The 21008-nt window shown below is 44.2% G+C and overlaps 1 protein-coding gene across 4 annotated transcripts in view; it reads left to right on the top strand.

Annotated features, from left to right (window-relative positions):
• The window catches only part of LOC113031220 (rho GTPase-activating protein 26), an 89566-nt gene that overhangs the window by 26243 nt on the left and 42315 nt on the right, over positions 1-21008 (top strand). The window contains exon 1 of one of the 4 annotated variants that reach the window (XM_026183207.1): positions 15145-15162. The exons of the other annotated variants lie outside the window; for them this stretch is intronic. The gene's annotated coding sequence lies outside the window, so the exon portion shown is untranslated. Of the gene's footprint in view, positions 1-15144; positions 15163-21008 lie in introns of those variants that run through there. 4 annotated transcript variants of the gene reach the window in all.

Here is a 21008-nt window from a genome sequence, read left to right as displayed (position 1 = left end):
TTACCTACTAATTGTATTTCTGGCTTTTTCCTGCATCCTGTTTACATCGTCATCCTCTCTGTGGTCGAATGCTCAGTTAGAAAGTAGTCGTAGTTTAGATCAGTCATTGCTCTGTTAACTAATGAAGTAATAATCAAAAATATAATAAATACACAAAAAGACGAAGAAACTTGACTTCCAATTGGTATTTTTTGTTACGATCGTAAGCAATAAAGTTTCTCTTGATCGAGTAATTGGCTATTTAAATGATCATTTTTTTTAGATGTCAGAGGTCCGTAGCATTGTGGTTAACACATTTGGCTTGTGCACCAAAGGAGAAATGACCTCCTCAGGGGGTTGTAAGCTAGTGTACTAGTGCTGGTTCCAGCCTTGGGTAAATGGGGCCGTTGTGTCAGGAAGGGCATCCATGCCAGATCAAATATGCAGTCCATCTGTTTTGGCAACCCTTTAGAGAAAAAAAAGGAACAGATAAAAGGATCTTTCTAAGTCTATTTTCCACAGCTTTGTGGGGTCTTATGATCTTTCTTACTAAGCAGTACTTATTCAAAGCTGCAAACTTACGTTTTTATGACTGCCAGCCATTCATCCATTCAACTGCTTATCCAATTTAGTGTCTGGACTGTAACCTATCCCAAGTTTGATAGAGTGCGAGACCACAGTCAGGTCACCAGTGTATCACAGGGCACAGAGAAGCAGACGACGCATGCTTGCATTCACACTTGCAGTCAATTTGGAATCAGCAGTTAACCTAACATGCAGATCTTTGGACTGTGGTAGGAACTGGATTCAAACCCAGGACCTTCAGTGAGGCGACAATGCTACCCACTGAACCATTGAGCTGCTGACCACATTTCGCATTCCAAATTCTTAGTTCACTGCCAGTTTTCACTGCATTACAGGGTATATATATATTGGAGGTAATAAAAAATAGACCAGGACTTGTCATTGTTTTATGCACTACTCTGTCAAACACAGCTTTCTTTTTTTTGTTTTTTTCCTTTGATTTTGCTTCATTTGTGAGTTTCATGCTTTTGTTTGTTTTTTTTGTTCCTCTCTTTATTCTTTCCTTCATCTGTCTCATAAGAGTTGATTGAATGAGGTCAGAGGATTTCACCCAGGCCCACTGGAGACAGCTGATTTATTTCCTGGTTGATGTCACACAGAGTCTTTGCTTAGAGCTGCTGTCCAGTGTTGTCCTCTGTTGTCTTGGACAGAAAACACTGGCAGCTTTACGAACACCTCCAATCCAGTCAGCACTGGCACTCTTGCTCGATATTGGCTGCCAATTCAAAGACAAGTATTTAGCTGTTAGTGAGTTTGGCTTCCCTTCCATACAAGGCAAGTTGCCATGCTGTATGGCATGTAAAGGAGAACTATTTAATGTCTTTAAAACTGGTATGGCAGATGTACTAGTTATAATAGCCTAAATTCTCCTCATCTAAACTTTGTTAAAACTCCATTACACTGTATGGCAGTAATGTCCTCTGACTAGATCCTCTTTTTTAAGCATATTTGAGACGATTAAAGTGTAGCTTTTGATCTAATACTAGCATAAACTGAAGGTTCAGGTCCTGTGTTAGTTAGTGTAGATGAACACTGAACATCCCATGATACATAATATATTTCGGAAAATAATTAGTAAGTGCTGGAAGGAATTATGAAGATTGTGTGAAGATAATTGGTATCTTTACACAATGGGCAATATGCAGACATTTTTCTGGCTTTTGGATGATACTAAAAAAACCTTTCCATTTATGTTTGCACGAAATCATAAAATACACAGTGGTTTAGATTGTCTTAGATCCAAGCTAGATAAGGTTTACATTAAGCAGTACTGCATAAGTAGGACTTACATAACCAGTCAAACATTAGACAATGAATATACCTCTCAGTGCTAATAGGTTAAAAAACCAGCAGTAAACAGTAATAACTTCAGTATAACTGAATTAACAAGGTGACAGTTCAGCTCTCAGGGAGAGTTGTAGGCATTGTTTTGCAGCATGTTTGTGTTTCTGTCTGGAACAGAGGTCAAGTTTGTGTCGGGCGTAGTGGAGGAAGTGGACGAAGGCTATTTGGAGACTGGCACTAATCTGGTTAGTGTGGTTTCCACCCTCTCTCCTCTTTCGTATCACCGCTGCTGCCTTACTGGTCTGATCTGTAATGCGTCCAACAGGCATTCAAACTGTAGGCTGCCACTTGGATGTTGTTTAACTCAAGGGAAAAGCACTTTCAAGATGTGTTTCCTATTGTTTTGTAGTAACTGGTTGTTTTGTAGCCACAAGTTGGGACCCAGGGCAGTTGAATTGTCTTGCTTCATCATAGAGAACACTGCCTTGTGAAACTGGACGTTTTTTGAGAGAAACTTGTGTAAAAATGTGTGAAAGATGTCCTCACCATTGTTGCATAATGTGATTTATTCACAAATTCTTCAAATAATAATGAAGTGTAATTATTCTTTTCCCACTGTTTGTGTTGGAACAGTATTTAGGGTGTTTGTTACCAGCAATGACCTCTAATGGGTCAAGTCTCTCCGGCAGCTCAGCAAAACTGTACACAACAGAAGGAAAACTACTCCATCATCCTTGTTTTCTTCTGTTTCTTACCTTCTGTACGATGAGCTGCTTTCCTCTGCTCTGTCACTCTGTGTCTGTATCTATCATCGCCTGCACTCCCTGTGAGCTCTGTGCAAAGGGAAAGTCATATATTCTCTTACGTTTCCTGTTATGAAGAGTGCGCTTGGGCTTTAAGTAAGTCATGGTTGTCATATGAAGGGCTGCCGTTACTGGAGATGTCTTCAGTTTGCAACTGAGTCAAACTCCAGAACCCTAGTGACCTGAAATAAATATTATTTTGTTCCTTTTTTTAAATTAATGTCATAAAATTGTTGTATTATTATACAAAATGTCTAAATATTCTGTTTAAAGTCATAAAATCTCTCAAACGGTGCATCTGAAAATTTTCAAAGACCAAAATTTGAGCACAAGTTCAAAATTATGATGAGTACTCAATTATTTATCACAGGAAACAGGTGACCTGAGGCTGTCTTCAGACTAAAACCACTTTTTTAATGCTTGTTGCAGATGGTTTCAACATTGTGAACAGGGCTCCAGGGCAAATGATCCTGGGGACACTCGGATACTTGTGGTGTCTGTGTTCTCCACATTTCACAAGAATGTTATAAAACTGGCTGAAATCTTGGTGTTTTCCTTTAAATTACGAGGTAAGTTTTAGCCAGAGCAGGGCATTTCTGGCCCCGAGTCCTCCGCTCGGATTCCAGCTTAGATTGTCCCACATTCCTGCTGCGGATTTTTCCAGCGGCAGTCGGCGGTCTGCAGGATGATTTCACCCCGCAGATGCTCTTTTTAAAAAAGGAGAGAGGAAAACCTCCCCGGTTGTCTCTGTTCGCTGTGTCAGCAGCAGGTGTGGCAGTGCCAAAATGAGAGTTTGAAAGGGAACTACAGACAGTGTGTGAGGCAGGAAGGGGACAGAGTGGGATTGAGTGTAAAACTAAGAGAAGCTGATGGGGACTAAAAACAACAAAACAGTGAAATGTAAAAGCTAACGATGGAAAGGCATAGAGAAAAAAGTGTCAAAGAGAAAGCTGAACTGTAAGGGAGACACAAACGATGACACAAACTAAACTTTCTGCTTGTCGTCGTGGTCTGGCTTCTTTGTGCCAGTTGCTAGGATACGATAGCTATGTGGCCTGGGACAAGAGGAGGGAGAGTGTGAAAGCCTCGGTGATGTACAGTGTTTCTCTCTTGTCCAAAGCTGCACAGATAATTCATGACTGTTTGATTTACTATGAAAATAGAAATGGTGTTTCTCCCTGTCTGTCTGTTTGTTAGCAAGACTATGGACTGACTGTGGCCCAGCTGACCCAGTCTCTCACACACATGGATACGATGCTGTATTCTAAAGAGTCATTTGTGGCAAATTTGCCCGTTTGCGAACCCAGTCTGTTTCGACACTAAATAGAGAAGGGTTCTCACCCGCTGCAAAAGTGCTCGACGTGCATGACATAATTGCATCAGTCGGATCCTGATTGGCTTGACCAGCAGGCTGGAATAGGGAAGAGAGTAACAGTTCATCGGAGAAATTCACAAAAATTTGGTGGACAGATGGAGCATGAGCATTGAAATCTGGTGTGGGAAAGATTACTGTCTTTAAATGTGAGAAATGTCAAATCAAGTTTGGTGGCAGATTTATACTAAAAAAAAAAACTTAAAGAAGTCCATTTGCTTTGCTTTTCAAGCTCCTTAGATGACCATGACCTGGATGACTGAAAACCTACTCAGACAAATTTAATTTAAATGTTGTTATTTAATTATGGAATTAAGTGGGATTTATTAATCCCACTTAATTCTACTTTGATACTAGATCCCTAGTATCTAGAATTTAGGGATCTAGGTACTTTGATATACCCAGATCCCTAAATTCTGTTTATTCCACTTCCTCCCTGAGTCCTTAAACTGGCAAGAAATAGTTCACATTTCCTTCTCTTACAGCTGTTTCTCAGCTTAGTTCCCTCCTTCGTTCACTAAACCTTTGACTTTCTTCCTCTTGTGCCTATGTGTTTCCCCTGAACCTTCCTGCCCCCACTCCAACATACAACTCTCAGTTCATTCTGGCTGGGACTTTGTCATTGTTAGGGTCTTTTTTGTTCCCAGGCTTTATTTAGCCATTGTTCATCACTTTGTTGGGCTCTGACCACCATTGAGACAGTTTCTGATGAGCCAAGTACTATTGCAGTGTAACTAAAGGCCACCATAAACTTAGTGTAGACTTTATAATCTCTGTAAAATTCAGAGGATTTTTAAAAAAGTGTTTGTTTGTTTTTTCCTGTTTTTCTTTCTCTTGTTCCATCTTTAAATACTTTCCATGAGATTCTTCTTTGGGATGGGCAGTTTGACACTCATTAAACAGGAATGAAGATGTTGTTGGGTGTGTACTGTGTGTGTGTGTGTGTGTGTGTGTGTGTGTGTGTGTGTGTGTGTGTGTGTGTGTGTGTGTGTGTGTGTGTTTTCAATTTGAAATATGGGGAAAAATAAAAGCTAATTACAATGAACTCCTACAGTGCACACATAACACGTGTACACTCAGTCACTGCACTGACACATTCAGATGTGATGAAAGCCATCTGCTGAGACAGACAAAGTGAGTGTTTCCAGTGTGTGTGTGTGTGCGTGTGTGTGTGTGTGTGACAATGATGGGTCTGCTTTGTTAACCCCACTGCTGTGTCATGTGTTGGCCTGTCTTTGCTTTTATAAATGCTTCCAAATGCAGGCCAATGACAGCTCATGTAGTTTGTGCATGTTTGTGTGTGTCTGTGTGTGCACTGTCAACTCTCACATTCAAGGGGACTGAAGGGTGTTTATGTATCATGGATTTTCTGTTGACACATGCAAAATTTCACAACATTATTGTAATAACTACAAAAAAACAAAAACAAATACACAAACAATTACCCTGATCTGCTCATGTAAACAAAATGCATTTGTCACCAAAACTATAACCATGCTAGATTTTTACAATTTATGATTTTGGAGGTTTTAATAATTAAAGTTGATGAAAAATATAAATCATACCTTTTTGTATAGTCTGAAAGACAAATGTTTTTTAGAGCAAATGTAATTCATTGTTATTAAATGCAGAAAAATATTCTAGCCAGTGTTCATTTTTAGTATTGTAGCTTCGAAATGACCTTTCCCGTCTTCATTGCTCTCTTTGGTTAAACACGTGTTTAAAATAAAATTGACAGTGAATGGCTGCTGTTGGTGGCAGTTGGAGGGGGTGTGTGTGACTGACGCACTGGACCTCATGGCTGTGTGTCAGCCTGTAGTTAAACCACCAGCAGGAATATTTATACAAGTGGCAGCAATTAGTGTATGATTGAGAAATATGCAGAATGTGTGTGTGTGTGTGTGTGTGTGTGTGTGTGTGTGTGTGTGTGTGTGTGTGTGTGTGTGTGTGTGTGTGTGTGTGTGTGTGTGTGTGTGTGTGTGTGTGTGTGTGTGTGTGAACGTGCACCTGTGGGCGTCTGTATTTGGTAGCTGAGGTTTTGATTTGCCCTGGAGCTCACATCTGTAGTCCCCATGCTATAGAAGGTGAAGCAATGGGGCCAGTACATTACTGAAGCCGCATTCTTCCTCTGACAGATCCCAATAAAGTGCAAAGAATTATTCTATGTAATTTCAAAAGTTACAAGAAATATTTAAAGGTGAATAGATCTTTAAAAAATAAGCAATCATGTGAAAAAGAAAGCTTTGATAGGTCTCCATGGAGTCCTGTGATTAAAGTAAGTACATCCCATGATTCTTGCTTGCTGAACCACCTTTAGCAGCAATAACTTGAAGCAATAGTCTCTGTTTGACTTTATCAATCTCTCACGTCATGGTGGATGAATTTTGGCCCACTCTTCTTTACAATGGTGCTTTAGTTCATTGAGGTTTGGGGGTATTTGTTTAGGCGCAGCCCTCTTAAGGTTGACCACAGCATTTAAATTACTTGAGGTCTGGACTTTGACTGGCCCATTGCAGCAATTTGATTCTTTTCTTTATCAGCCTGTTGAAAGCTGATAAAGTTTGTATTGTTCTCCTGCTGTGTGACACATTTTTGGGCCGAGCTTTAGCTGTTGGACAGATGGCCTTATATTTAACTCTAGAATATTTTGGTATACAGATGAGTTCATGGTGGACTCAATGGCTTCAAGATGCCCGGGTCAGTTTCAGTCTGAGTCAAGTGATTACCAACCAGAGGACTTGAAGTTCTACAACAACAGGATAAAGGTGGTTAAGGGGTGCATGAAAGTCGGTATGAGGTGTTTGTGATGATGTGGTGTATTTGATTTGAACTAAACTGTATATTATGGCCAAAAATCTCCTCTTTGGTCTTGGTCTGTCTTCCAGAAGTCTTGCCGTTTGTCTGTCATTAACTTTAACATGCTACATGCTAATTGAGGCCTCTAGAGTCTGAGATGCAATCTCTTTTTTGTAAACTCTTTGAGCATTGCATGGTCTTACCTTGGAGCCATCCATGAAATTTTGTACAGATGTTCAGATATTCCCCCTTCAGTTTTTGGCAGCTATTGGATGGATACTAGCAATACAGCTTTTTCACGGCAGATACCGTTACAAATTATACGAGGGGCAAATGTGTCTGTTAGAGCAGATTGTTAGACTACTTTTGACTGTAAGCATCTTAGTCATAACCTTAGCTCAGCCCAGCCATTATATGGCATTTTTCAGCCATTTTAGTGTTAATAAGAGGCCATACATTCGTATTACCAATAAACTGGTCCATGTTACACAACTTCAGGAGAAAGAATATCAACCAGACCAAGAACTGGGTGACCCCTAACAAATATTGTAAAGGTTGGTAAGGTAATTCAGTCTTAGCCTGATGAGGTGTAATAAAGTTCTTGATCTCCTGAACCATCATCAGTTTTAAAATGTACTTGTAATCATTTTTGTTTATGACAGCTAATCCACTAACCTTAGCTGTACTTTGTATTTACTTACATTTTGCATGCTGGCATTAACATTTACCTGAAGGATGACATCAAGGACCACCAGTCTGGCTCCAGACTTTTAGTTGTATTGCTGTATACAACATTCTAATAAAGGAAATGTAACCTATATGTGCATGTGTGCTTGCGTCCATGTAGACTGCATAAGTAGGCTATGCGTGTGTCTCCTGCATCTGTGAGGATGTTAGCATAAAGAGTCCAAGCTACAGCCCGGGGGTTGTTTCATGCATCTTGGCAGCAGCTTGTCGTGATGACATACTTGCTGTAAAGACAGCCAGGCTGGACTTTGGAGGGAATGATATAAAATATAACTCTAAACTGTTTTTCTCTCTTTCTCTTCATTTCTCTGCCAATCTCTGACTCTTTTTTTCGATCTCTAAGGTGACGTTATTGTCGTCGCATCCAACTCAAACGTTCTCCCATGCCATAACAAAGCTCTAAGCTCTACATTTTTTGTTCTTACACTCACATAGCGTTTTTTCACACAAAACAAATTACCATCACTTGTGCTGCAATATTTTAATCACTGAAGAGGCTGAATTTGATTCCACCTTAATTTAACCTCTGAACATCAACCGTTTCCGCACAGTCCTCAGGGAATGCATGGCAAGATATTATATGGTATGGACTTAATATTAGCAGACAGCGGTGAGCGTTTTTTCCTGTGGCCCCCCGCTGTGATGGTGGGTTGTATTACAAGCAGATGACGGATATGAAATGTGGATGCGTAACAGGATCTACACTCATGGCCAGATTTGACCTTAATCACCCATATATGCTTCAAAATGATAGTGATGAGCTGTGTTGTGCGACAATGAACGCCCTACCCAGTTAGCTTCCAATAAAGCTGGCTGAGCTGAGTGGACAGACACAACGTGACCTATGAACCTTGCTCCCCCCCCCCAACCTGCACTCACCATGGTAACGCCTGAAAAACAGCCATCTCCACTTCCTTGCCTTTTTATGCTCTCACACTTTCCCTGCTTCTGTGGCCTGTTGTTGCTGTGAAACTAGTGCTTCCTCTCCACTACGCATCAGTTTGACCTTGTGTGCTGCGTCCAACAGGAAAGCCTGCCCATATACAGACGTTCCTGCTCAGCTTGATGATGTTTACTCATTGCAGGAGTCTTTTCCTTTTCATTTTTGGTTCTTGTGACATGTCTGCTTTACTAATGAGCTTTAAGGCACTGATAATGCATTTGTTGCTTTAGATCTGATTAAAGTGTCACTCAACATGACTATCACTAATAAAAGAACAAAGGCAAATTAGGAAAAATAGAGTCCCCTATACAATAGTATGCATCCTTCAGTACATGCAGTAAGACATGGCAGTATAGAGGTATAATAATTATAAGATTAATACAGTTTTGTTTTTTGACTGTTGGCATAGTTTTGTTTCTAATTGATAGATGTATTTTAAGGTGTAATTCAATAAGGAGTCAATGGGTAACAATTATATTAACTTACAAGCTAAGCAACACTGGAGAGGACTTTACATTGACTTCTATTCATTTCCTAGATGTGCTTTAGCACTAACCCTAATGACTACTTGCCAAATGACAACTGACCTAAATGTAGCCAAAACCCAATGTTAAATCTTGTCTTCAGTATAATGATTCATGTATGAGAAACTCTCTATTTGTTCACTAAAGGGGAAGCAAGGCCCAAGAGTGTGCCTTTTCAAACACATTTTTGTTTTGTTTTTTAATCTGTGATTTAGCTAAAAAATATGCACTTATATGTATTTGAAAGCAGTTTTGGCATTTACTATCTAGTAGCCAGCTTAGCTTATTCTCTGGATATGAAAATGGAAGGGCACAAGTGTATGATAATGTTGGTTCCCTTTCAGTCGATTCACTCGGTACAACACATAAGTATGGGATATCACGCCCTCGCGTGTCCTGGCTGAAGAAACCTTTATTCACGCCTTTACGGCAGATGACGTGTGATGACACGCGCAAGGCCCCGCCCGCACATATAGCCGCTGCCATCACCGTCATCCCTCAGTTCTTACGCTCTTCACCTCGCTGAGAACACCTCTGCTGAGTTGGGCTAGCTAGCTACTGCTAGTTAGCTCCGTTGTCTGCCAACTTGAACCTAGCTTAACTGCCCCTGTTGGTGTTAGCCTCCACCGCCCAGCTGGTGCGTAGGCTGCCCGCGGAGCGCTATTTTCAAGTTTTTCTTGTGCAGCGTTTCGCTTTGCGTTTTGGGAATGGACTCCAAACCGAAGCGAGCAAAGCAGAAATCTTCTGTTCGCCCCTGTCCTCAGGGATGTGGTTTCTCTTTGCACGACAGCGACCAGCACGATGCCTGCCCTGTCTGCCTGGGGATCGTCCACGCTAGGAGAGCGTTGACGGAGCCCGAAGCTTGTGCGTTTTGTCGCCAGCTCCGACGCTCGACCCTGGAAAGACGGGTGACGTTTGTGGAAAGAGTGCTGGGACGCTCGGCTGTCGCACGGCATGACCCTCTTCTTTCCGAGTCTGGAGCCCCGGCTTCGTCCGAGTCCGAAGACGAAAATTTTCAGGTCGATGTCCCCGCGATTAGCTGGGCTGACCACATGGAATACGTTGACGGGTTAGCCGATGACGGACCGGAACCATGCAGGAGCGCTGACGGGCTTCAGCCTGGGTTGAAGCCCGCCAGCGCTCCCCAGGAAGACGATGACGTGCTGGACATCGGCCTGGACATCCATGGTTTGTCGGAGGATGAGCAGGAGAGCTCATTGTCGACCCAATATGCCGCCGCTGCTGCGCCGGTCGGCCACGATGACACCTCTCTTGTCTCCCTGTTTCGCCGTGCCGCTGAGAAGCTGCAGGTGGACTGGCCCTCTCCTCCACCAGCTCGGAAGCCGTCGCGGTTTGCGGGTTTTTTCCTTCCACCGGAGCCCGCAACGGCCAAAAAAACTGCCTCCCCATGTTCCCAGACTTTCTCTGCGAGCTAACAGCGTCATGGGACAAACCTCTGTCTACCCGCGTCACTGTGCCCGGCTATGGACAGTACATGGAATTGGACGGCGCCGAGGGAGCTGGTTTAGCTAACCCACCCCCTATGGAGCCGTCTCTGGCTGCTTATCTGGCCCCGTCCCATAACCATGGTGTCGGTGGCCCCGCAACTCTGCCGTCCAAGCACTGCAGATTCTCGGCCTCGCAGCTGGAGAAGATTTATCGGGCTCAGGCCGGCACCGCTCGAGCCATGAGCTCCGTCACCATGCTCCAGACGTACCAAGCAATGTGCCTGGCGGAGCTTGGATCGCTGGTTCCGGAGGACAGCCCGCTGTCACCTCTTCTTAACGAGGTTAGAGTCACCACGGATTACATCCTCCGTGCGTCTCGCTGTGCAGCGCTCTCCCTGGGCAGAGGGATGGCTTCGACAGTGGTGGCGCAGAGGCACCTGTGGCTGACCCTCTCCGACGTCCCTGATAGAGACAGAGCTGTGTATCTGGACGCACCAGCGTCTGCGGCTGGGTTATTCGGACATTCACTTGAAGCCATTCAGGCTAGATTCGATCTGAGGAAGAAGCAGACGGAAGCTCTGCGCGACATCATCCCCAGACGCCAGCCCAAGCCCACTGCTAGCTCTCACAGGCCCGCCGCTCCTCTGACAGCTGGCAAGAGACCGGCGCCCACTGCTGGAGTGGGAGGGCCGCCGGCGAGAGCACGTACTCCGGCCCGAGCTCCACGCCAGTCGGCCTGGGGCAAAGGCCGGGAGACGCAGGGAGACGCTGCTCTTACCCCTCTGTTGCCGCACAAGAGGTGCCGCTTAAGTTCTGTTCAGGTTGTCAGCCCCAGAAGGCGCTGCACTTCCCTATCGCGGTCTCCCAAGCACATAACCCCTGCACACGGTTCAGATGTGTTGAATGTTCAAGCGACCACATCGAGTGTTCCCGCTGTTTTTCATTGTTATGCCCCGGAAAAGGTGCACCCAACAAAATGTATAAATGTACATGTTCCCATGTTGCAATCAATAAAGAGTGTTGTTTACTCTCAAACAATCTCAAATGCTCAACCTGCAGGCGAAATGAGCCAGGTCAGGCAGGGGATGCAGTCCCCTGCAGACACACTGGGGGGCGACGGCGCCCCGCCGTCAGTGCTGCAGGCCAGCCGGCTGGCTGCTCACTTCCCTCAGTGGCGCGCTTGCGCCCCCTCTCCGTGGGTGCTGCAAACCGTTGCCATGGGTTACCGGTTGCAGTTCCGGGTCAAGCCGCCTCGTTTCCAAAGAGTCGTGAACACGATTGTCAACCCCGAGGCAGCCTTGGTACTCAGAGAGGAAATACAGGCGCTATTACAGAAGAGAGCAATGCGGGTGGTCCCCGCTTCGGAGGCGGACAAAGGTTGGTACAGCCGTTATTTTGTCATTCCGAAGAAAGGGGGAGGGCTTCGTCCCATCCTCGACCTGCGAGTCTTGAACACGTACCTGCGAACGTACAGGTTCAGGATGCTAACACTCAGACAGCTCCTGAGTGCAGTCGGCCCGGGAGATTGGTTTGCGACAATCGATCTAACAGATGCTTATTTTCATGTCGCTATACACCCGAAACACAGGCAGTTTCTGAGGTTTGCGTTCGAGGGCGTAGCCTACGAATACCTAGTGCTGCCGTTCGGGCTGTCGCTCGCTCCCCGCACCTTTACGAAATGTGCCGAGGCAGCGCTAGCGCCCCTCAGGAAGAGGGGCATCCGCATCTTGGCCTACCTGGACGACTGGGCTCTCGTGGCTTGCTCCAGAGAACAGGCGGAGACGCAGCTGTCGCGGGTTCTGTCACACATTCAGACACTGGGGTTCTCTGTGAACTTTCAGAAGAGCTCGCTAATCCCAGGTCAACAGATCGCTTTTCTCGGTCTGGAAATATGCTCTCTTTCCAGCCGCGCACGGTTGTCAGAGCACAGAGTGGCCGCGTTTCATCGCTGCCTCGCTCAATTTCAGCTGGGACGCAGACTGCGTTTCCAGACGATATTGCGCTTGTTGGGCATGATGGCATCTATGATCGCCGTAGTGCCGCTTGGGCTGTTGAAAATGAGAGCGTTTCAACGCTGGACTCTCTCTCACCGTTTGTGTGCTTCGCGTCACCTCCGGAGGAGGCTGCCGGTAACTGCGTCTTGCATGCTAGCTCTCCGTCCTTGGAGGGAGCCCGGGCTACTGCACCAGGGCTCTCGGATTGGGAGGGTGTTGTTTCGCAAGGTGGTGTCCACAGATGCTTCCCTAAGTGGGTGGGGAGCGCTGTGCGAGGGTGCGTCAGTGAGAGGGATCTGGTCCGCGGCTCAGCGCCAGCTGCACATCAACCACTTAGAGCTGTTGGCAGTGTTCTTAGCTCTAAAGCGTTTCCGTCCAGTCCTGCAGGGCCAGCATGTCTTAGTCAGGACGGACAATTCAACAGTGGTGTCTTATATAAACAGGCAGGGAGGAACACGCTCTCTTCCCCTGTTGCAGCTGTCTCGCTCTCTGCTGTTATGGTGCAGTGTTCATTTTCTGACTCTAAGAGCCACCCATGTCCCGGGCCACCTGAACCTGGGGCCGGACCTTCTCTCCAGGGGGGGTCCTCTGGTGAGAGAATGGAGGTTACACCCTTCAATAGTGGCTCAGATTTGGGATCTATTTGGCGAGGCGCAAATAGATCTTTTTGCTTCCAGGGTGAATGCTCACTGCCCCCTGTACTTCTCCATAATCGACCACGATGCACCCTTGGGCTTGGACGCGCTAGCGCACCAATGGCCAGACGTGCTCCTGTATGCATTTCCCCCAGTGGAAATGATATCTCCAATTCTGGAGAGGGTGCGTCGGCATTCCCTCTCTCTGATCCTGGTGGCCCCTTGGTGGCCCGCGAAGTCGTGGTATGCAGAAATAATCAGCCTGCTTGCAGCAAGTCCTTGGCAGCTTCCTCTCCGCAGGGATCTCCTCTCTCAGGCGGGGGGGGAAGTGTTTCATCCGCGCCCGGATCTGTGGCACCTTCATGCTTACCTGCTGAGAGGTTAAACTTGGTTGCTAAGGGTCTGCCACCTAGTGTGGTAGCGACGATTCAGAGCGCCAGGGCCTCGTCTACTAGAGGCTTGTACGCTTACAAATGGCGAGCCTTTGAGCGATGGTGCCAGGACCGCCACACTCTCCCATTTCAGTGCTCTATTGTGGATGTTTTGACATTCCTGCAGGAGCTGTTGGATAAAGGCCTTTCGTTTTCAACGATCAAGGTTTATTTAGCGGCTATATCTGCTTGTCATATCGGTTTTGACGGGGGTGACACCAGGTGCGCATCCCCTCGCCGTGCGTTTTCTGAAAGGGATTCGCCGGCTGAGGCCCGTGCTTAAGTCCAGTGTCCCGGCTTGGGACTTGTCTTTGGTGCTGGAGGCCCTTTGTGGCCCTCCGTTTGAACCCGTTGAGTCGGTAGATATGAAACTTCTTTCGTATAAGACCGCATTACTTCTCGCTTTGGCCTCGGCGAAGCGAGTGGGGGACCTTCATGCGCTGTCTGTGCATCCTGCCTGCACACAGTTTTCTCCTGATGGCCGCAAGGTCGTATTGCGTCCGAATGCCGCCTATCTTCCCAAGGTCATGCCTGCATCTTATAGTTCAATGGAGTTTGAGTTGCTGAGCTTTTGCTCCCCTCCTTTTGAATCTGAGGAGCAGAGGAGGGTGCATTCTCTTTGTCCGGTGCGTGCGCTACGCACCTACATTGTGCGCACTCGAGATGTGCGTTTGTGTGACCAGTTGTTTGTCTGCTTCGCTAATCCGAATAGAGGTAGAGCTCTGTCCAGACAGAGGCTGTCCCACTGGATTGTGGAAGCTATCTCGCTGGCATACAGCACCGGAGGTTTTGCGTTGCCCCACGGGGTGGGAGCTCATTCCACCAGGGGGATGGCGACCTCATGGGCTCTTTTTAGAGGGGTGCCTGTGGCTGATATTTGTGCAGCGGCTAATTGGGCGTCGCCGCACACTTTTGTGCGGTTTTATCGGTTGGACGTTACAGCCCCTTCGGTGGCTCATGCTGTCCTTTCTGCTGGGTCTACCACTCACTAAGGATGTGGTGGTCCCGTTCCGGTTCGGTGGCTGCTCTGCGGGGCGTGTATATAGGTCCCATACTTATGTGTTGTACCGAGTGAATCGACTGAAAGGGAACGATTAGTTATGTCTATAACTTCTGTTCCCTGAAGGAGAGGAACGAGGTACAACACAGGGTGGCCCCACTGAGCAGTTGGCTCGGTGAAGAGCGGCTATCGAACTGAGGGATGACGGTGATGGCAGCGGCTATATGTGCGGGCGGGGCCTTGCGCGTGTCATCACACGTCATCTGCCGTAAAGGCGTGAATAAAGGTTTCTTCAGCCAGGACACGCGAGGGCGTGATATCCCATACTTATGTGTTGTACCTCGTTCCTCTCCTTCAGGGAACAGAAGTTATAGACATAACTAATCGTTTCTACTGTCATTTTAATGGTATTCCCCTACAGAAGCTCAGAGATATACAGATATGCAGAGGAAGATTTAAATCTCTGAAAACTTGAGACTTTGCCGAGTGTTTTTATCACCAAGTCTTTGCTTCCAGTTTTGTTGACTTCTCTTCCTATATCAGATAGGTGTCGCCACTGAGACAGTATCCCTACATCCTATCTTTCAGGGGAATACTGCAACTGCTTCCTGCAGTTTAATGGTGAGCAATACGAATATAAGTGACTGCATCATGATGTTGTGGTTGTGCCCGGTACTCAATGTGAAATAAATTGCCAAAGTCTCATTGATGCAAGTCTAAAGACTGGTTAGTGGTCAGAAACAAACATTCTCCATTTCTGGGTTAGTTAGTGAATGTTTGTAGACAAATTGGGATCTTCCAAAATTGAAAACTATAGGTGACTGCAGAAAACTGCTAGTGACAAAAGCAATCACAAGGAGGTTTTTGGTGCAGAACCTTCTTTGCACCAATTGCAAAGCCAACTAGTTGAGGCATGGACACTTTTCACCTAGTTAGAGGGGGAAAAGCAGGGCGTTGCTAACTAGTCCCTAAGACTGTGTTACTACGGCCTTTACTGTGTCAGTGTTTAAACAGAGAAAATTTGCATTAAATGGTTAGAGAATTTAATTTGACCTCCGTATCAGGCTGTGAACAGTTAATTTTCAAGTTCCTGACAAATTCCCGTCAAACAGTTGGCAGTCGGCCATTATGAAAAATGCTTTATTCATATGCACTTTTTAAAAATAGGGTTTTGAAGTTACATGTATAAATAAATTAACATAAAATAATGATGGTCCTTATTTCGTACAATATTAACCTTGATGCAACATATACACTGCCAGTAACATCATAAAAATATGTGTCCCAATGTAAACTCCCATACAGTGCCTCGTACACTACGTAGTGATTTTTACATTCCTTCCACTATAATTGAGTCCATCAGTTCCTCTCCTTGCTTGGCTGCTGGGTCATGTAAAGAATTAGATGAGGAGACTGAAATCTGTCTTTGTCTCCCAGATGAATTGTGTGTGTGTGTGTGTGTGTGTGTGTGTGTGTGTGTGTGTGTGTGTGTGTGTGTGTGTGTGTGTGTGTGTGTGTGTGTGTGTGTGTGTGTGTGTGTGTCCTACTTGATGAATAAAGTTTCTATTCACATGCTCATGGAACAAAGCTTCTGTAGAGTCCAAGCTACTGTTGGATATCCTGTTGACATCACACAGGCCCATTCTTTTGACCGTGTATGTGTGTGTTTGTGACACACATAGCGGCCGTTGTAGAGCTGCTGCATGGTTGTGGTTAATTACAGATTCCTTTTGTGTAGCTTACAGTGCTCTGTGTGTTTGTTTCTCTGTGTTTTTTGAGTAAGATGCAACATTTCAGCAGTATCCAAGTCACTGTCATACAAATACCTTTGTTAAAATGCAGCACTGAGAGGATTTTTCTACTTTTGCAGTGAGATTTTCCACTGTGACTCAGAGTACTGTCTTTAAAAGGGATTTTATCCAATTTTGACAAAATATTTATCACGATATATATTTGAAAATTTTCTATAACGATATAACTGACGATATAATTGACGAAAGACAAAATACTTTACAACTCCACAACTTTATTAGTGCAAAAAACCCCCCATCAATGTATTTTTACTTAAACAAGCAGCTGTTTCTTATGTGCATTTAAGCTATATAAAAATTGAACAGTGCAAATGCAAATTCCTTGCTGACAGTTTAACCAAAAGGCATTTCCAGTGGAAATTGAAAAAGAGGTTATACGCACATAATACACAGTACGTAATACACAGTACGTAATACTCAGCGAGGCTCCTGACTACGGTAGCCATAATGCTCCGACAATCCATCGAGTGGTGCGGCTTCGTAGCTCAGCAAAGTCGTACTAAAACATTTTTTGACAGATTTTTGAGCGCTGTGTACCACATAAAATTAGTTCGGTAAGAACTGTAATAACGACGGCCCGCTTGCATGCTCTACCAAAAAAATGTGCTGTGGTGTGTCTGACGGACGAAAGCCAAACCAGTTCCACACCACTGAAGTTGCACCATTTTTACAAACCAATTCTGGTTCATCTGTTTCGTTCAATGCTCCGCCTTCGCCCTTCTCATTCTCCGTTGCCGCCATGCTTTTTTCGCCATGTACGTATGAAAACAAAGGCACTGGCGCATGCGCGTTTTATCCATATTCTATCGCGATATTTCATTTTCTTACCATTACCTAGCATTATACCGGTATTACCGTGAATGGTATGATATGGTCCAGCCGTACTTGCATATGTTCAAAAAGCCGCCTTCCCACATTTTCTTTTTACATTTGTTCATGAGTGCTCTGATTAGTGCCTGAAAGAAAAAGCTAAGTGTGTCTTAGCTTACCCCTAATTATAGAGTGGCAGTCATTCAGGAGGGGTTCAGAGTACTCCTCCAAACAAAGTTAGTTGAAGTGCTTCTGATGAGATTGCGTCTTAGGCGAGGAAGTTCAGGCATGTCCCAGCTGAGAGGAGCCCTTGGGCTACTAAATATCTGGGTTGCTTTGGCAGCACCATAATATTCCTGCAGAAGAGCTCGATTGATGGATGGGTGGAGTTTGGAGGCCATGTCTTCATCATCATGTTCATCAAACTGTTCTTGTGGAGTTCTCTTGCAGCAGGGCGTTTGTCCTATCGGTGCATGTTTGTGTGTTTCCGTTTGTGTTTCTCTTTTTCGTTGGTGTCTTAAGCTCAGAATTAAAGGAGCGAAGCATGGCAGGAATTTTGTCCTGTGAGTGTGAGAGAAAAGACGGAGAGGCAAGTGTCAACAGGGTCATCTATTTTTAGTTGTCCTTGTCTTTTGCTGTCCTTCCTGCCTGGGCACAGACATACAGGCGCGCACATACAAATACACACATACTGACGACAGGGCATCAACACATCCAACTGTGTGTTTTTATTTTAGCTTCTAATCTGATTCAGCATATTTAAAATGGTTTACATATTTTCTCGTAGAATTTTAAGATTTTTATCACATTGACAGCTGACCTATGCACTAATAACGACAATGGGACAGTGCTGTAGTGGCAAACATGCAGTTCAGTTCTGTTTGGTGGTTAAAAGTAGCAACAAGCAGCCCAAAATTTTGAAGCACACAGTCTGCTATCGTGTTAATAGTTTTTGTATAACTTTAGTAATGTAAACCATCTACTTTTCCCTTTCCTTTTTAGTACCTAGCCAGAAATTGGACTCATGTGTACAAATGACTGACCAGTGTTATAGCTCAGCCTGTCAGCCAGTTACAACCTTTCTTTTAACCTGGAGCTTGAACATGTGTCTTACCGCATTAAATTGGATGCCATAAATGGCAAGCATCACTTCTTGCTACATCTGTAAGTAGACTTTCCCTTTTCCTAAAGCTTTCTGGACAATGTACTTGTTGTGGTGTGATTCATTTTTTTTGTTTTATAGTGATTCCTTTGTGTTGGCAGGATTTTACAGAATCTCATCAGCCAACAATGTGGTTTTGATTTGAAAACATGGTTCATATAAGCCGAGAGACCCGCATGGGGCTGACACGTGTATGTGCGCGTGCATAAATGTGTGAATATATATGTGGATTTATGTGTGTCCTGTTGTGTCATTGCTGCCAAAAATGCTGACTATCCACTGGTCCACTCCTGATGCGTATCTGTATTTATGAGCCAGAGTAAAAAGTTACCTTATCACGCTGTTTGCCAAAGTGTAGAGTGAGACTCTCCAAGGGAAAGTAGGTTAAACAGAATTTCGCACTTTGATTTTTATTTTTCCGTCACATTTTTAAGTGATTCAAGGGGGAAACAAACCTTAAACTTTCATGCAAAAGTGCTATGATGGTGTGTCTGAAAAATAATGCAATTATATCAAATTATTTTTGTCCTGTCTTAATGATGATACTTTGCTACAAATAACAAAAACAGTGTCCGTTTCAATTTTCTCTTAGAAAACCTGAAAGATCTTATCTAGGAGATAAGATTTCTCGAAGGAATTCTTCTTAAGGCTAGTAATATTACTTTTTTAAAATTTTTATTTCAATAGGACAATAACGGCTGGGAGAAAGACCGGGGAAGACATGCAGTGAATGGCCTTGGGGCCAGATTTGAACTCAGGCCTCTGCAATAGCCTTGCAGCATATGAGTTGTCTACTTTATCTAGTGTGCTACACACTGGTGTTTATAATGTATTTGTCGACGTGCTTGGGGTTTCCATGACATGAAAATGAGATTTCTAGGAGGAATAAAACTTCATGTTGTGTTCAAACCTTTAGTTCTTTTTATGTTCTGTTTATGGGCTTCCAGTTCTTCCCTGGATGGAAAGTGCTGATTTTTCTGCTGACATACTTATCAAGTGATATACTTTTTTCATGGGGTCAGGAAGGTTTGGATAGTTTTTTTTTTTTCCCTTTAAGAAAATTAAAAATCACCATTTAAGAACTGCCTTTTGTATTTATTCAGTTTATCTTGCTCCAGGTTGTCTAATGTTAGAATTTGTTCAATGCTCTGAAACATGTAAGTGTTTAAATATGCAAAATCAGAAAGGGGCACTGAGTGTGTGTGTGTTTAGTTTGTGGTTAGTTGTGATTTGTGTGCAGGAGAGCACACAGAGTGGCTGAAGCCGGAGAGGAGAAATCATCGATGGGCACGTTTCACTCACGGGGTGCTGAGAAGAACTGTCAGTGGGAATAAAGGAGGGGGGAAAAAGAAACTGTCAAAAAGGAGACCTAAGGGAGGTGGAGGCCAAAAATAAGAGAGAGGAGACGTAAGAATGAGAGAGTGTAGAGAGAGATATGGTTTTATACAGCTCAGTAGATGTGATGTCACTATTGCCAGGGCTGGATGTGATTCCCGCTGAGGCCACCCGTGCTGAAAATAAATCACCCATGCTACTACACAAAACAAATAAGTAAGTTTACTGAAATGTGTGATAGAAAGCAGGCGCCTCGGTTACCTAAGATCTGGCTCATAGATACCTGAGATCACTCAGTGCAGCCTCATTTGCCAATATGTAATGGCAGTGATTATAAAGCCTGAAAACAGCATGTTTAATCATTGAAACCTAAAAACACCCTGAAACGTTTGAGAGCTGAGACCTGCTGGCTTTCAAAACGACTGAAGAAAAGGTTATATTACTTTATGTATGCTACTTATATTAGTTAGTTATTTATGCTGTAAATTCACTGGCAATATGACATTATAGACGACATTTGGTTTTCATTGCAATTTTCTATTGGAAAAACATATTTGCTTCACTATATACATGTTTACCTTTAAACATTGTTATATATTTAATTTTATTAAAATATGTCACATGATTTCTGTTATGTAATTGCAGCAAAATATTGAGAATTGGGGAAATACTGTGAAAGTACAGTGGGTTGTTTTGTTTTTTGGACACTGACTGGCACCGTAAAACCGCAGTTTATCCTTCAAGTTTGGAGTGTGGTCTCATTTTGGTCATACTTTAGTTATTTTGATGACACAGGGCCACTGTGACTCACTGCTCACGGACATCCTAAATGTTTTTTTGAGTCAGTCCGGAGAGAGAAAGTGGTTTGTGTGCGTTTCTCTCTGCCAGCGTGCACGTTTTTCTGGCAGCACATTTAAGCGGAGCTGCTGGGCCTGCGTTTCATTTCTGTGACTGGCAAACTGCACTGATCTACACGGAGGAGCAGTGGTATTTACTTGAACATGGCCAATTACTCTCTGTCTTTCTTCTGTCTGCGCTTGCTGTCCTTTCCCTGACTCCCATGCGCATTTTCATGAAACTCTTGATCTCTCCTCTTGCGTTTTTTTTAAATTTTCCTTCCTTGCCTGGATTTAATTATACTTTCTATCTTTATTTTACAAAATGCCACAAATACATATTTGCTTGTGTAGCTTTTGTATAAATTTTGTCCTCCTCCCTATCGTCGTGGGTTTCCCTGCTGAAGCTGACCGCGTCATGCATAAGTTTCTTTTCTTTTTTTGAATGTTAAAGTAAAAGAACACTTTATTCAGTATAAAATGATAATTATTTTAATCCATTCCTTCAGGGTC

This window comes from Astatotilapia calliptera, chromosome 10, assembly GCF_900246225.1.
Source record: "Astatotilapia calliptera chromosome 10, fAstCal1.2, whole genome shotgun sequence".
Classification (NCBI taxonomy): domain Eukaryota; kingdom Metazoa; phylum Chordata; class Actinopteri; order Cichliformes; family Cichlidae; genus Astatotilapia; species Astatotilapia calliptera.
This window is presented reverse-complemented; position numbering and strand designations above follow the sequence as displayed.